This window comes from Eumetopias jubatus, unplaced genomic scaffold (genome assembly GCF_037043125.1).
Source record: "Eumetopias jubatus isolate StellerSeaLion01/CBP00866 unplaced genomic scaffold, mEumJub1_p1.0 scaffold_2, whole genome shotgun sequence".
In the NCBI taxonomy this organism is placed as follows: domain Eukaryota; kingdom Metazoa; phylum Chordata; class Mammalia; order Carnivora; family Otariidae; genus Eumetopias; species Eumetopias jubatus.
In genome coordinates, this window is record NW_028274808.1 from 34906787 (window position 1) to 34922745 (window position 15959).

Below are 15959 nucleotides of genomic sequence, written 5' to 3' on the forward strand. Positions count from 1 at the left end.
ACCTACAGAGAAGTTCATCATTAAGTTTAGAGGATGTGAAACCTATTTCAAGTACTCTTTTTAATTATTGTTGGCTTTTTTTGTCCAGATTAAAGTCAGATTATGGTGGGTTTTTTTTTATCTTGTAATGTGGCTGATGAAGAGCTTGTTCTTGGGTATCAGAAATGTGCAAACTCAGATATGTAGGGAAAATGGGGGGGGAGGGCATTAGCTCTGACGCCGGGGAGGCAGGGGTAAGGGAAGGCTTTCTTTGTGAAGTGATGCTGTTAGTCAGATGAAAGGAAATAGGGCATTCTAGGCAGAGGAACAGTCTGGAACAGCATGAGCTGAGATCCGGAGGCATGAAGCAGTTGGTGGATTCAGAGAGCTATTTGTTCAGTATTGCTGAGTATAGAGATGGTAAAGATAGTCTTAAGAGTTTGGGTTTTTTTTAGGTTTTTGTTTGTTTTGTTTTGTTTTGTTTGGAGGGTGGGTGGCTGTGTTACAGTTGTTCTGGGCTTGCCTGGAAAATCCTTAAGGAAACAAACAAACTGAACTGAGATGCAAAGTTCTTCCCCACAAGAATACCTGTTCCTCAACATTGAAGAGCATCCAAGAGGGTTGCAGAGAACTCCAGCCCCTGACACTCATGGACTTAATCCCACCCTACTACCAGGTAGGATTCTCTTCATGGGCCCATAAGTAATGCTCAGTGTCCAGGGAAATACTGGACATTAAAGAAACTGAGTGGCCATTGACCAGCCAACCCTTTCTAAAGAGACTTCTACTAATATCCTTGATTTGGAGCTAAACCCAGGAATGCAAATCTGCTCAAGGCACTGACCAGCTTAGTTGGTCTATTTTGAGGATTCCAGCCTCTAAAACCAGTGGGAAATGAGGAGCCATAGGATCATGGTAGAAAAAATAAAGGGAGATTTCCATTTCAAATCTGCTTCTGTGATAGCCACACATGGACTGATCTCCTTGAAGAAAAAAGAAAAGGAATCAAGGCGCTAAAGCCAGGAAACACATCAACCAAAAAGGAGCTCAAGGTTCATGGTGCCATGTTGGAAACCACCAGTGCCTGCATGGGGCAGATGCGATGGGATTGAATATACGAGAGTGTTCCTCCAATTCTGTTGCTTCCTAAAGGCCTGGCAGAAGTATGAAGACCAAGATCAGTTCCTCTTTCTGGATGAGGACCCAGCTGCCTGCCTCAGTGAGCACCATGACAGATCGAGAAACAGAATTCTGCAAAATAAGAGGATCCCACCTTTATCCTCAGACTGTTGTTGGTTCCATGTCTTTTGTTTTGCTGCAGCCCTACCTATAATAAAATTGCTGGTACACTTATACTGTTTTCTTATACAAAGTAAAAGTGAAACTTCATTGACTCTTTCTATGTGAAACTAAAAAAATTGAGGTTTATTGACACTGAGAGAAGTAACAGAAATGATTAGGGAATCTTGTCTAGTGGCCCTGGGGTTCACAAAACACTAATTTTGTTGCCCTTGTTTTTGATAGCTAATGCTGAAACAGAATCTTCCAAGTTGGCTGCTCTTGCCCAGGTTTTGTAGACCAGAGGCCGGGAAACTACAGCCCACGAGCCCGTTCTGGCTGACCATCCATTTTTTTGTATGACCTGAGAGCTAAGGTAGTTCTTAAACTTTTTAAGAGTTGAAAAACAATCAAAAGACCTATAGTCGGGGCACCTGGGTGGCTCAGTCGTTGGGCGTCTGCCTTCGGCTCAGGTCATGATCCCAGTGTCCTGGGATCGAGTCCCACATCGGGCTCCCTGCTCCACGGGAGGCCTGCTTCTTCCTCTCCCACCCCCCCTGCTTGTGTTCCCTCTCTCGCTGTGTTTCCCTCTGTTAAATAAATAAATAAAATCTTTAAAAAAAAAAAAAGACCTATAGTCAATAACAATATACTATACACTTACAATTTGTTAAGAGGATAGATTTCATGTTAAGTGTTCTTACCACAATAAAAAAGTCAAAAGTGTATTTCATGACACATGAAAATTGTATGAAATCCAATTTAAGTGTCCCTACATAAAGTCTAGTTGAAACACAGCCACACTCATGCTCAGGGGGTTCATGCCACAGCAATGGAGGCCAAGGGAAAGCTCGCCACCAAACAGCCTTGTAAGGCTTGGAGGTTCCCAAGACTGATCTGAATCTACCAGACTAACCTGCTAATTCAGGGTTGTTTACAGAGTATTAAACCTTTTACAGCTACGTTGGTGTTTATAAGCCAAACTCATTATAGACCAGTGGGGGACCTGTTTAGAGTTGACCAGCCCTCCAGGGAAATCTAAGTCAAGTGGGGGCCTCTTGAGGAGTTTCTGGGTTTGTGTAATGAGGCAGTTTGCCCAAGCTCCTCGGGGCCATCGCAACCAGGACCTCTGGGACGCCCAGGTCTGAATAGTCAGTCTATGTGCAGGCTTTGAGGCAATCCCACATCTGTCCTTTGCTATTGGGAGCAGACTAGAATGAGTCTAGCCTCAGGAATGCAGCAAGTCAGATGGATAGTTGCTGGGTTTTGGCTTGCTTCCACAGCCCCTCCTTCCTGTCTGCATCCTACCCACGCATTTCCCCCCTGTGCCCTACGCATATTTAAAAAAAAAGGGGGGGCACCTGGGTGGCTCAGTTGGTTAAGCGACTGCCTTAGGCTCAGGTCATGATCCCAGAGTCCCAGGATCGAGTCCCGCATCAGGCTCCCTGCTCAGCAGGGAGTCTGCTTCTCCCTCTGACCCTCCCTCCTCTCATGTGCTCTCTCTCATTCTCTCTCTCAAATAAATAAATAAATAAAATCTTTAAAAAAAAAAAAAGAGGAGGAGGCCACGGGGGCAAGAACCAGAAACTTTCCTCCTCCCAAATTTCATGCTGGCAGACAGCTACATCCAACCTCTGCCCTACTGGAGAGGTCTTCTCCAGGGACCATCGTTCCTCTGTCCCCTCAGCTTCCCCAAGGGTGAAGGAGTTGTCCTGAGAGTGGAAAGGGGGAGGCGCTTGGGGTGTGAGCTGGCCCTGCGCTCTTCTGGAGCGCCGCGGGAGGGCTGGGAGAAAGCTGCCAAGTCGAGGGGAAGGATAGTGGCTTCCAGCGCCAGGTACTGCTTGCACATCGATTGGGAGCCTTCTCTGGGCGAAACAGGGAGCGGGACTCATGAAGAACACAGGCCGAGAGCAAGCACGTGATGAGGTGGCGCACTCGGTCCCACATCGCACCAGGCCACGGGCCACCACAGCAACCAAATCAGCCCAGGTCTTGCTTGACCAGTTAGGTGTCATTTAGGGCTCCTTTCTTACTCGGGCTTCTTTGCTTAGTTTAATTTACCTTATGTTCCACTCCCATTCCTAAGCTCACATCTGCCCCAGATTGGAAAGTGATCCCAGTGTTGTGATGCCATTTGGGACCAAAGTCAGAAGCCCGAGGAGGGAGAAAGGGTTTGAGGACCATGTGGTGGGAGTCAGGAATTCCCAGGCTTGCCCGGAGCGGGAAGAGCACTCGGACACCCTCTATAATCAACAGGGAAACACAGTGGGGCAGGTGGAACGGGGAACCCTATACTCCAGGGGCTAGGGAATTATCTTTTTAGCTACTTCTAGTGTCGGGATCCTCTCTATAGGCTACAGAACTTTGGTAATGCAATCCTGCTCGACCTCATCCACTTCCCCAATATCAAAATGAAACACTGGCTTTCCACAAACTCCTCCAGCATGGAGACCAAAGGGTCACTGGCCACTGCCTTTCATTCAGCTACTGCTCCCATTTCTCTTGGCTCCACCCAAGCTCCCCACCCCTTAATGAGCCACTGAGTACCAAAAGAGGAAATTCCAGCCCAATGAGGGGCTTGGTCACCTCACTGGCTCTAAAACAGAGCTTGGCTGGGAAAGGAGGGCTGTCCTGATGTCATCATTATTCAAGGGGCTCATCCTGCCCAGCTCTGGGGAATGGGCTCAGCAGCTGGCACAGGGGAGAGATGAAGCCTCTGAGGTCTCAAGCTAGGACCTGATGCCCTCTGGAGACAGGATGCCTGGTGGGAGACCAAGAGGCCCTGAGAGGAGTAGGGTGAGAGTATTCATCTCAGGCTGTTCTGTCTGCAAAATAACCAAACTGTTCTGTTCTGGGTACAGAACACCTCCCTGGGCCTGGTGACATGTGCAAATAAATAGAAGATGCAACAATGCCCTCACCAGGTCGCATGGTATTGTAGATGTTTGAAGACACATCTGCAAAAATAGGAAAACTCACTAACCCTCATGTTAACAAAAGCAAAATCATTTGATGTAATTCAAGTAGGGCATAAGCAGGGTCAAGTTAAGGAGTATAGGAGATAATCCAGAGGATTTGGGGAGGTAGGTGAGTTTAGAATTTTGAATTGTTTCTTGATGAATGAGGGGGCAAAGGTATATATATGAAGTTGATGATTAAAAGTAATATGTTACATTCCTGCAGAGAGAAAGGATTTTACCTAGAGAAGGAAGAACACAAATGAAAATCTTAAATGTCAAGGTTGCAAGTGATGGAAGACTGACCATAATTAATCAGCATGTTGGCATAATAGAATGTTCTAGTTAATCAAAATTATTTTTTATAACAACACATGTTTAAAAATTCTTTTAGTCTAATAAGTATAAGATCATGCTTATTAAGAATCCTGGAATGATTTTATATTTACATCAAGATGCATTGTGGATACCCTGGATGTTATTTTGTTAAATAAATTCCTCAGAAGAGGTTCCTATAACATGTAGGACTGGGTTAATGGAAACAGGTCCCCGACCCAACAAATATCCAAATTATATAAATGTGCTGGATAAACCATAACACACACACAAACACACACTCACTATATGTATAACCAAGGTCAAAAAAAGGAAAGGAAAAAAAAAAAAAGGAAGGGAAATCCCCAAGTTCCAAAGCTCACAGCTAGAGAGACCTGTCACATGGAACTGATGTGGCAGTCAAGGAGTGGGTGGGGGCTGGGCCTGGCTGTAGGCTGGAACTGAGACCCTTGTGTAAAACTGCCCAAATGGGACTTGAAAATTTCTTCCCACCAGTCCAAAGAAGCAGAAAGCAAGATTGCTGTGTCTCAGAGCTCAAGATAAAGGGGGGAAAACGCTCCTATAAGAAATTACCAACCCAGGGATGCCTGGGTGGCTCAGTCCATTAAGCGTCTGCCTTCAGCTCAGGTCATGAACCCAGGGTCCTGGGATCCAGCCCTGCATCGGGCTCCCTGCTCAGTGGGAAACCTGCTTCTCCCTCTCCCTCTCCCTGCAGCTCCCCCTGCTTGTGCATCCTCTCTCTCTCTCTCTCTGTCAAATAAATAAAATCTTAAAAAAAAAAAGAAATTATCAACCCAAATCTATGTTGTGTGGATCTAAATTTGCACTACTTGCCCCATGATATGAGAATTCTAGGCCAAGAAATTAACATAAAAGTTCATCCAGGCTCTGTTTAACTCCAGGGCTCTCGCAAAAGGAGATGCAAAACAGCTTTACTTCTAGAATATTCTCACTGAAAGTAAAACAGTCTTGGCTGAAGATGAATATATAATAACAACCTAGAAACCATAAGAAGTGAACCATCTGAAGATTATTAAGTAGACACAAATAATAGGAGAATCAGCATCCCAAGAACTAGAAATAATAGAATAATCTGAACGACACTATAAAACAAAAGAGTTTAAAGTTATTAAAGAGATAACAGAATACAGTGTAATGAAGAAAATAGGACATTTTTAGAAAAGGACAGACAGATTTGGAAAAGAATCAAATAGAAAACTAGAAATTAACAATCACTGAAATTCCTGATTTCACCTTTGTGTGTGACTTGTTCTAAGTAGCCCCAATTTCAATCCTGCCTCTCAACCTAAATTTGAAACAGACTCTACACCTCTCCTTTCTCCTATTAAAATGAGAGTTCACAGAAGGCAAAGAGCAAATGATATATTCAGAATCATGTCTAGCACACAACTATTAACCAGGAATGAGAAGATACCAGTCTACCTTCAAATTATGGGTGCTCTGCGCCTGGGTGGCTCAGTCGGTTAAGCGTCTGCCTTCGGCTCAGGTCATAATCCCAGGGTCCTGGGATTGAGCCCCGCATCGGGCTCCCTGCTCGGCGGGAAGCCTGCCTCTCCCTTTCCCACTCCCCCTGCTTGTGTTCCCTCTCTCGCTGTCTCTCTCTCTGTCAAATAAATAAATGAAATCTTAAAAAAAAACAAATTATGGGTGCATCTGGGGAAAGGAGAACATACGACTCCCCCATGAGACACCCTCAAGAAACAGCAGCATTTCAGAGTTTCCCTCCCAAGCACCATGGAGTACATAACTCCATGCCATTCATAAAGGAGCTCAAAGAAGATGGGGAATTTTCTCTGTCCCCTGCAGCCTTCCAGGGCCCCTGTGATCATTGATGCCTCCACCTCCGGAGAGTCTCTTTCAGGAAACGGCTGACCAGGATTTGATCCTCCTTCCCTTTCATCCTGAGCTTCTACAGTATGTTTTATCTTATATGGGATAGAGAAATTCCTCTCAGCTTATTCTTTTTTTTCCCTAAGATTGTTTTAGTTAGTCTAGGGCCTGTGCTTTACCATCTAAATGTTAGAATAAGCTTATCTATGTCTACAAAATATCTTGCTAAGATTTTTTTTTTAATTCCAGTGTAGGGCGCCTGGGTGGCTCAGTCGGTTTAGCGTCTGCCTTCGGCTCAGGTCATGATCCCAGGGTCCTGGGATCAATTCCTGCATCAGGACTGCTTCTTCTTCTCCCTCTGCCCCACCCCCCTGCTCGTGATCTCTCTCTCTCTCTCAAATAAAGTCTTTTTTAAAAAATGTAAATTCCAGTGTAATTAACATACAATATTATATTAGTTTCAGGTGTACAATATAGTGATTCAACAACTCTGTGCATTACTCAGTGTTCATCATGATAAGCGTGTTCTTAATCTCCATCACCTATTTCACCCATCCCCCACCCACCTCCCCTCTGGTAACCAGCAGTGTGTTCTCTACAGTTCAGAGTCTGGGTTGAGGTTTTTTTGGTCTCTTTTTCTTTAATTGTTTGTTTTGTTTCTTAAATTCCACATATGAGTGAAATCATATCGTATTTGTCTTTTTCTGAATGACTTATTTCACTCCCTTGCTAGGATTTTGATAGGAATTACATTAAACCTATAGATGAATTTGGGGAGAATTGACATCTTTACTATGTTGAGTCTTCCAATCTATGACCACAGTATATCCATTGATTTAGGTCTTCTTTGATTTATTTCATTAGGATTTTGTAGTTTTCAGCATATAGATCCTGTGCATGTTTTGTTAAGTTTATACCTAAACATTTCATTTTCTTTGGAACAATTATAGATTGTAAAGCATTTTAAATTACAGTTTCTACATGTTTGTTGTTAGTACATAAAACTGAGGTTGATTTTTGTGTGTTGATCTTGTATCCTGCATCCTTGCAGAACTCATATAGCAGTTACAGGATTTTTTTTTTTTTTTGGTAGTTTTTTTGAGGATTTTCTTTAAGGGCAATCATGTCATTTGCAAATAGGGATAGTTTTTTTTCTTCCTTTCCACTCTGTATGTCTTTTATTCTTTTTCTTCCTTATTGCAGTGGCTAGGAATTCCAGTACTATGTTGAATAAAAGTGATGAAAATAGACATCCTTGCCTTGTTCTCAGTCTTAGAAGGAAAGCATTCAGTCACTTACCATCAACTATGATGCTAGCTGTAGCCTTTTCATAGATGTTCTTTATCAAGTTGAGAATATTTACCATGAATGATTGTTGGATTTTGTCAAATGCTTTTCCTGCACCAATTGATAAGATTATATGATTTTTCTTCTTTAGCCTTCTTTTTCTTTCCTTTTTCTTTAGCCTGTTGATGGGGTAGACATTTTTGCTAACCCAGCTTTATTGATCACTTGATACAATAGACTTTTGAAAAATTGAATCAGACTATCTATGTGGAATAAATCCTACGTGGTCATGGTATATAATTTTTTGTATTTATAATTGTTTTATAATGATGGATTCAATTTGCTAATATTTTATTGAGGATTTTGAAAGAGATATTGGTCTCTAGGTTTTTTTTCTAAATTCATGACAGATACTGGCTTATAGTTTTCTTTTTTTCAGTATTGTCTTTGTCTAACCTCATAAAATGAGTTGGGAAGTGTTCTCTCCTCTGTTTTTTGGAAGAGGTTGTGGAAAATCGGTCTTTATTCTTCTTTAGGTATTTGGAAGAATTCACCAGTGAAGCCATCTGAGCTTGAAGATTTCTCTTTGGGAAGTGACTCTGTTTTATTTGGATCATAACATCTTTGTCCACCAGAGTCACAAAGGCGTTGGCCAAGTTTTCGAGTATAGAATTGCAGAAAACCTTGGAAATCATCACCCACATCCTTCACCACTTATGAAGAAACTGATGTGCCCAAAGTCACAGAGCTACTTAGTAGCAGAAATGGGAAGAGCCTGTGGTTCAGGATACTCAGTCCAGCTATCTTTGCTGCTAAGTAAATGGAAGTGGCTCAAGAGTGAAGACTTTCAACTTTTCAGACACCCTCCCATTCATTGCCCACTCACTGTCTCATAGGAGGGGTTTAATTGCTTCCTTGTATATAAGCCCTCAATAAGAAGATTCCCCAAGCCCCTTCTAGCCCAAAGTTAGAGCCAGAAAGGGCAGAGGTCAAGAGCAGAGCTAGTGACCCCTGACCAAAGGGGCAGAGAGGCAAAATTTTGGCAACCAAATCTCCAAGGAAGAAGCAACCACAGGGCTGATCAGCCTGGGAACCAGCCCCCTCTGTTAGTCTAATGTGCACTTGGATGACAGCCTGGGCCAAAGAGGAACAGAGACCATGGGCACCTCTCCCAACAGGGTCAGTGAACAGGAGGAAGTTAGATCTTCCGGCTCACACACCCTCTGTTTTCCTTATGGTACCAGCCAGAGGCCAATTTCCAAACTGTAGATAAGAAGGTGGAAGAAAGGAATGGATAGATTATACATGCACACTATGGTAACGACATTCCCACAGCTGAACCCCCATCACTGCTTACAATGTCATCCAGTAGAACCCTCTGCAATAGAAACATTATATATCTGCCCTGTCCAGTGAGATGGCCGCTAATCATATGTAAGTATTAAGCACTGGAAATGTGAGTAGTGCAATTAAAAAAACTAAAATTTTTTTAAAAGATGTTATTTATTTATTTGATAGAGAGACAAAGCAATAGAGAGCAGGAGCAGGGAGAAGAGAGAGAAGCAGGCTCCCGGCTGAGCAGGGAGCCCATAGCAGGGCCCTGGGATCATGACCTGAGCCGAAGGCAGACACTTAACGAACTGAGCCACCCAGACGCCCCTAAAAAAACTACATTTTTAATCTTAATTAAATCTTTGTCATGTGTGACCAGCGGCTACTGTATTGGACAGCACAGACCTAGAGAAACCCCTGTAAATGCATTCATGAACAAACCTGAAAAGCACATGAAAATCAGAAACATAATCTATAATAAAGGAAGGAAGCACTAAGATACATTGGCAAATCACTTAAAATTGAGCCAATAACCTCACTCCTCAAATTTGCACCAATATTACATGATGCTCTGGTTTCACTTTATTTAAGCTGTATGTGTGCTAGTTTTTTAAAAAAATCACTTTTGGCAACATAAAAGAAGGAGCAAATAATAGTCTTCAGGGATCCAGGGGCACCTGGGTGGCTCAGTTGGTTAAGTGTCTGCCTTTGGCTCAGATCATGATCCCAGGGTCCTGTGATTGAGTGCAGCATCAGGCTCCCTGCTCTGCGGGGAGTCGGCTCCTTCCTTTCCCTTTGTCCCTCCCCGCCCCTCCTGTGTGCTCTCTCTCTCTCTCTCTCAAATAAACAAATAAAATCTTTAAAAAATAGGCTTCAGGGATCTAAATGGAAGTTACTAAGCCTATATCGAGTTAGTTTAGAGAAAGAACACTGCTGATATTTGGTTTGTTTTGTTCATCGCTATATCCTCAGTGCCTAGACTATCCCCTGGCAAGAAACATTCTCCGTAAAAATTTGAGTGAATGAAAGGAAGGGCCTACTGTCAAAAGAACTGGACTTAAGAAAAAGAAAAATTGGGGCGCCTGGGTGGCTCAGTCGTTAAGCGTCTGCCTTCGGCTCAGGTCATGATCCCAGGGTCCTGGGATCGAGTCCCGCATCGGGCTCCCTGCTCCGCGGGAAGCCTGCTTCTCCCTCTCCCACTCCCTCTGCTTGTGTTCCTGCTCTCGCTGTGTCTCTCTCTATCAAATAAATAAATAAAATATTAAAAAAAAAAAAGAAAAAGAAAAATTTACAAAGCCAAACCTCTAGGCTCAGCAGAATGGCCACAGGAGGGCGCTCCAGCCCAGCAGCTAGCTCACAGGGTGACCAGCGGCGGGGTTAATCATTCTCCCCCTTGGGAGAATTCTTGGGTTTCCCTAGCACTTCCCACGCCCTAGGGTGGCTGTAAAAGAGTAGATCCCAGCCACCACCACCTCCTTCCCATCACACTCCCATGTCTTTCTTTCTTTTTTATTTGTCGGTATGTTTTCTCATGTGTACCAGACAACCCTCTGACGCAGATGTTAGGATCACTGGCCATCTACGGGCAGTGCAAGGCCCCCGGCATGCTAAAACACTTAATAAATGTCACATTTTGCACTTCAAATAAAGGAGATGGAGAGTCAGAGGCAGAAGCCCAGGCCTGGGAATCAGGAGGTGGGTTTCCTGACAACTCTATGCACTGTAAGTCCAACATGGTCCCAAAGGTTGTGCTGTAGGTTTTGCATGACAGGTAATGTTATCTCCATTTTACAGATGAGAAAATTGAATTTCAGAGTGATCAGCAAAGGTCACACAGATTACACGTGGATTTTGAACCCAGGATGTTTTGTCTACAAAAGCCATGGAATTAACACCATAGCATCAGTTTTGAGTTCAAACATGGCACTACCACGGAGAGCATTGCTTTCTGTGAGATCCAATGAGGGTAGAAGACTGGAATTGGGCATTCAACTGGAGTCAGGGAAGGGAAAGAAAAGACCTTTACATCGGAGCCCTTCCTGGGAGGGTTGGGCAAGGGCACTGTCACCACCCAGAACAGCAGGGTGGACCTACCCTAGGCAAAAGTCCTCAAGATTTCTGTTTAAGGTCTGAATGTTTGTGTTGGCCTCCAAATCCACAAGTGATGGTAAGCCACAATGGGATGATATTTGAGGTGGTGCCTTTGGGAGGTAATCAGGCTTAGATGAGGTTATGAGGGTAGGGCTCCCTTGATAAGATTGGTGTTCTTGTAAGAGGGGAGAGAGGGACACCTGGGTGGCCAGGTCATGATCTCAGGGTCCTGGGAATGGGCCCCAGGTTGGGCTCCCTGCTCAGCAGGGAGTCCGCTTCTCCCTCTCCCTCTGCCCCTCCCCCCTTGCTCACGAGTGTGCAATGTGGATAATACTTGCCTTGTGTGGTTGTGGTGTGATTTATTTATTTCATCAGTGTCAAACCTCTTGCGTTGAGTGTAGGCACAGAGTAGGAACTCAGGAAATGTTCGCTTCCTTTTTTCCTTACTTGTTGAGTCATGAATGTAAAGGACAGTTTACATTTAGCAGACCCTTTAGCTCAAAGAAAAAAGCTAAAATGGAAGAATTTCAAGCATCAATCTGTGAGTTGAGAAGACATTTGGGGGGAGGGAGGAACATTTGGGGACCGAAGACCTTGATGTCTCACCTTGTACACAAGGGGATTGTGGGCACGGGTCACTGCCATCACCCCAAAACAAGAAGAATGCGTTGTGAGACTCAGCACACTTCCTGCACATGCACACATGCATTTGCCCGGGACCAGGATTTGCTCTGGACTGCTCCACACAGCACTCCCCTCCTGATTTTTTCTCTACTCCACTGTGCTGGAATCTTCTGTTGCCCGTATAGATCCAATCTCCACTCTTTTCTGTCCTGCTCTACGCCCCTAGGAGGTTGGGCTATCCCTTGTCCTTCGTCTTCCAGCTGGATTAGGCTGGTAGGGAGTCAGGCAGGAAAGTAGAGGGCTGGAGGTCAGAGAGGCATGAGTTTCTGTTCCCTAGCTCCCTCCCTGTGCCTGGCGAGGACTGAAGGTGACAGCTCTGGTGTGGCTACTCCACACAGTGAGCCTGGGCTTGTGCTTGCAAGTGCACACTCTTGAGTGCTCTCTCTTTCTCTCCGGATTTCAGTACCCACGCCTTCCCTTTGTTCCTTCAGGCCCCATTTCAGCCCCAGATACTACAGTTTACCTTATGGTTTCCCTACCTCCAGCCCACACCTTTGTAAACCATCCTTTTATCAAATTCTCTTCAAATGACCCAATTTGAGTGACCCTAACTGATATCTCCAAGGGCTGGTTAGGTCCAAGTAACTGGTCTCCCACTGATCCTGCTCTTCAGTTGCCACCAGAAGCTCTCTGCTGTGTTGCTCTCCTGAGCAGCACACACAACCACCTCAGGTGGACACACCCAGAGCCACCCAGGAGAGGGCGACTGTGAGCAAATCCCAGGTGGCCACTCCCAGCGCTCGCCAGCCCCAGGGTCTGGTTCCCACATGGGAAGAAGATGATTTTAAGCCTGAGAACCTGCTCTTGAGGTCCTTTTAAAGACTGCAGACCCTGCTCTGAGCCACTAGAATTTTTTGTAATCTCTTGAGCCTAGAAACCATATTAATATGTTAAATTCGCCATTGGGAATTGTTAAGAGGAACGAGAAACCCAAAATGGAGTCATTTGTCCCCAACCACAGCAAACCAAGACCTCATTGCACTTTGAACCTCTCCCAGGAATGTGACCTTTTAACAGTCAAGCTGAAATTTCCTGATCTGCTCTGGTAAGGTAATCCACATGGGAAGAACCCTGCCATCCCTTCCCCCTCAAAAAGAAGATGTAACCATCCTTTCCTTTGCTAATAATGTCCTTGCCCTATCCTCCTTCCTATAAAAACCCTCCATTTTGTACAACTCCTAGGAGCATCCCTCTACTTGCTAGGTGCTGCCCAATTCCGAAATCACTTCACAAAGCCAGTTAGATCTTCAAATTCACTCGGTAGAATTTTGTTTTTTAACAGACTCCTTCACGTTAGCTCATGTGACCTCCACGCTGTGTCTTCGGGCTCCCCAACATTCAGCCCCTTCGTGCTCATGGGCCGTGACACCATGACTCTCACTTCTGCTTTGCCTCCGATAACAAATGGCAAAGCCATTTCTCACAGTAAGATGTTTCTTTTCAATGATAGTCTGTTTATCCTCTAGTCAGTGGAGAATCTGCCTGTTTTCTTTAACGTGTCTTTTTTTTTTTTTTTTGGTACCTTTTGACCCCCTTCACCCATTCCTGCCCACCCCCGCTCTGCCTCTGGCAATCACCAATCTGTTCTCTGTATCTATGAGCTTTTTTTTGGTTTTGTTTTGAAAGTGTCTTTTTTAAACGGTTGAATCTTGATCTGGGACAGGAAGTATATAGGAAGCCCTTATTGTACAAGAAAACACAGTAGTCTCCAGAGGCCACTGGGGCCATGGCCACAGGATGCGCTAGCTAATGTGAAGGACTCCCAGTGGTGAAGGGGGAATATTTTCAGCATCAAATAACATTAGGAATGGATTAAAACTAACACACGGGTCACTTTTCTCCCACTGCCTAGGCCCTTCAAACTCCTTCCTAACGAGGGGCTTCCTAAAACAGCCTGTATTGTGTGTGATTTAGAGAATCTGAAAGCATTTCTCACTCTTGTGGTGCCTGCTGCTTCCTCTCCAAGCAGCCACTCCTGGAGACCCTCTGTCGGCACTCTTTCCCTACACTGGTCCAGCTCAGCAGAGATGTGTTGAGACAAACACTGGGGAGGGCCAGTGCCTGCTTAAGGACTAGACCTGTGGGCCTGGTTGGCTACCCTGAGAAATTCCACTTGCTTAAGATGATGAAATTGGTCCATTGTCCCTCCCTGCCTACAGTTAAGTAGAGCAAGACGGGATGGAAACTTCTCCAACCTGTGTGCGAAGATCATTGTGAGTGTTGAGCTAAGCGGGTGCCTTCCCTGGAAGCTCAGCTCTAACCAAACAAGCACATCCAATAAGGCATCTGAACAACCCCCCTTTCAAACCAGTTCCTCCTAAGGCAGGAGGATGAGCCCCTTTGTTTTCCAGTGTGTTGACAAAAGGGCAGGCCTGGAAGGGAGGGGAGACCGGGTCTTCTAGATTTGCCTCAAGTCTTTCATAGCTGTGTGATCTTGGACAAACCCCTGCCTCTCTCTAAGCCTCTGATTTTTGTTTTTTAAATAAGACAGTGGTAAATGAAAAAAAGATGTGGAGAGGTCTGCATATGAAAATTATAAGATTTTGACATAGAATGTTAGTATATCTTAGCTCAATTTGTAAAAACCTCAACTGAAGAAAATATATATGTAGGATCATTTGAAAGACATATTCCATTTATTCTTCCAGATCATTTTAGGTTTTTTTAAATCTTTAGCCAGGACAGACTTTTAAGAAAACGGAGTTTAAAATTATAAGAATTATGGAATAATTTTGGAATTTTTTTGACCTTAGTGCCAATGAAAAGCTTTCTTTCCTTAAAAGCTTTTCCTTATGAGTTTTTACCTCATAAATATGAATGAATGAATGAATGAATGAATGAATAAGACGGTGATGAATGTTGTCCCGGATGACCTATTGTGTACGTGGCCAGAGCTAAAGTTTGATGATTGTATGGTTTTCTGGGAGGAAGTTTCTGAGAACTTTAGGATTGCCTTCATTACTGCCTCATTCTAGAGTAGCACTGTCCAATAGAAATATGTTATGATCCATATACATATATATTATGTACATATAATTTCTTATAATTCAACCTAAAAAAGTAAAAAGAAACAGGTATCATTAATTTTAGTATTTTACTTATTAAAAATGTTATTTCAACATGTCATCCACATAAATTGAGATATTTTACATTTTTCATGCCAAGTCTTTGAAATCTATGTATTTTACACTTGTAAATATGAACTAGCCATATTTCAATTGCTTCATAGACACAGGAGGCCAGCATCAATAGTAGGCAGTGGATGCCTAGAGATTAGCTCAGGAATGCCCAAACCCAGCCAGTCTTCCTGTCCTGGAGCCCTTTCTCAAACTCCACAGCCTCCAGCTGGGTTGGTTTCTGAAAAAACCTAATCATGTCACTCCCCAGCTTAAGAGACCTCTGATATCTCCTACCCTCCTAGGACAAAGTCTGAACACCTTGGCACTTTAAAAAGACCCTTCACCATTCGACCCCAACTTCTCTTTTAAACTGTTCTCCTGTCTCCTCTCCCTTTGCATGATGTGGCGCAATGACAGAAACTGTTCCCTCACCCAACGGGCTTTTCTGTCCTGGCATTTTTCTGTCCCCATTTGTTGAGCTCCTTGAAGACTCGTTCATTCGTTCGTCCAAGGAGTGCCCTACTAAATGTCAGGCGGCGTGTGGACCCTTGTAGCCAACTCAAAGGGCCACAAAGAACCTCGCTGGCCAACTCGTAGCCCCCCATACCCCAACCACCACCGACGTCCAACCCCTGTCAGCTCCACCTCGGCTCTAGCGTTAGCCCTCATCACCCGGCTGGGCGGCTTGTTGACGCGTCCTCCCACACGGTCCCCCAAGCCATGGAACGCCCATTCTTGGTTCTTTTTTCACACCGTGAAGCCTCAAAAAACCGATGAGGGGTGAATAACCAATCACCCCCCACTTTCACATCGGAGGAACTAAAGCACGGTACAAGGAGGGTTGAGGGGATCATCCCGCCCTAAGTCCTCCTGAAGAAACGAGGCCTTCCCCAAGGGCCGACACCGCTTAGGAACCCCACACAGCCCTGACACACCGCCCGGACCCCGCGAAGCGTCAAGCCACGCAAGCCCCGGGCCCACGCCCGAACCCCGCCGTGGCCAGCGTGGCGGGGAGGGACCCGCGAGCGAAAGGGGCGGGCCCAAG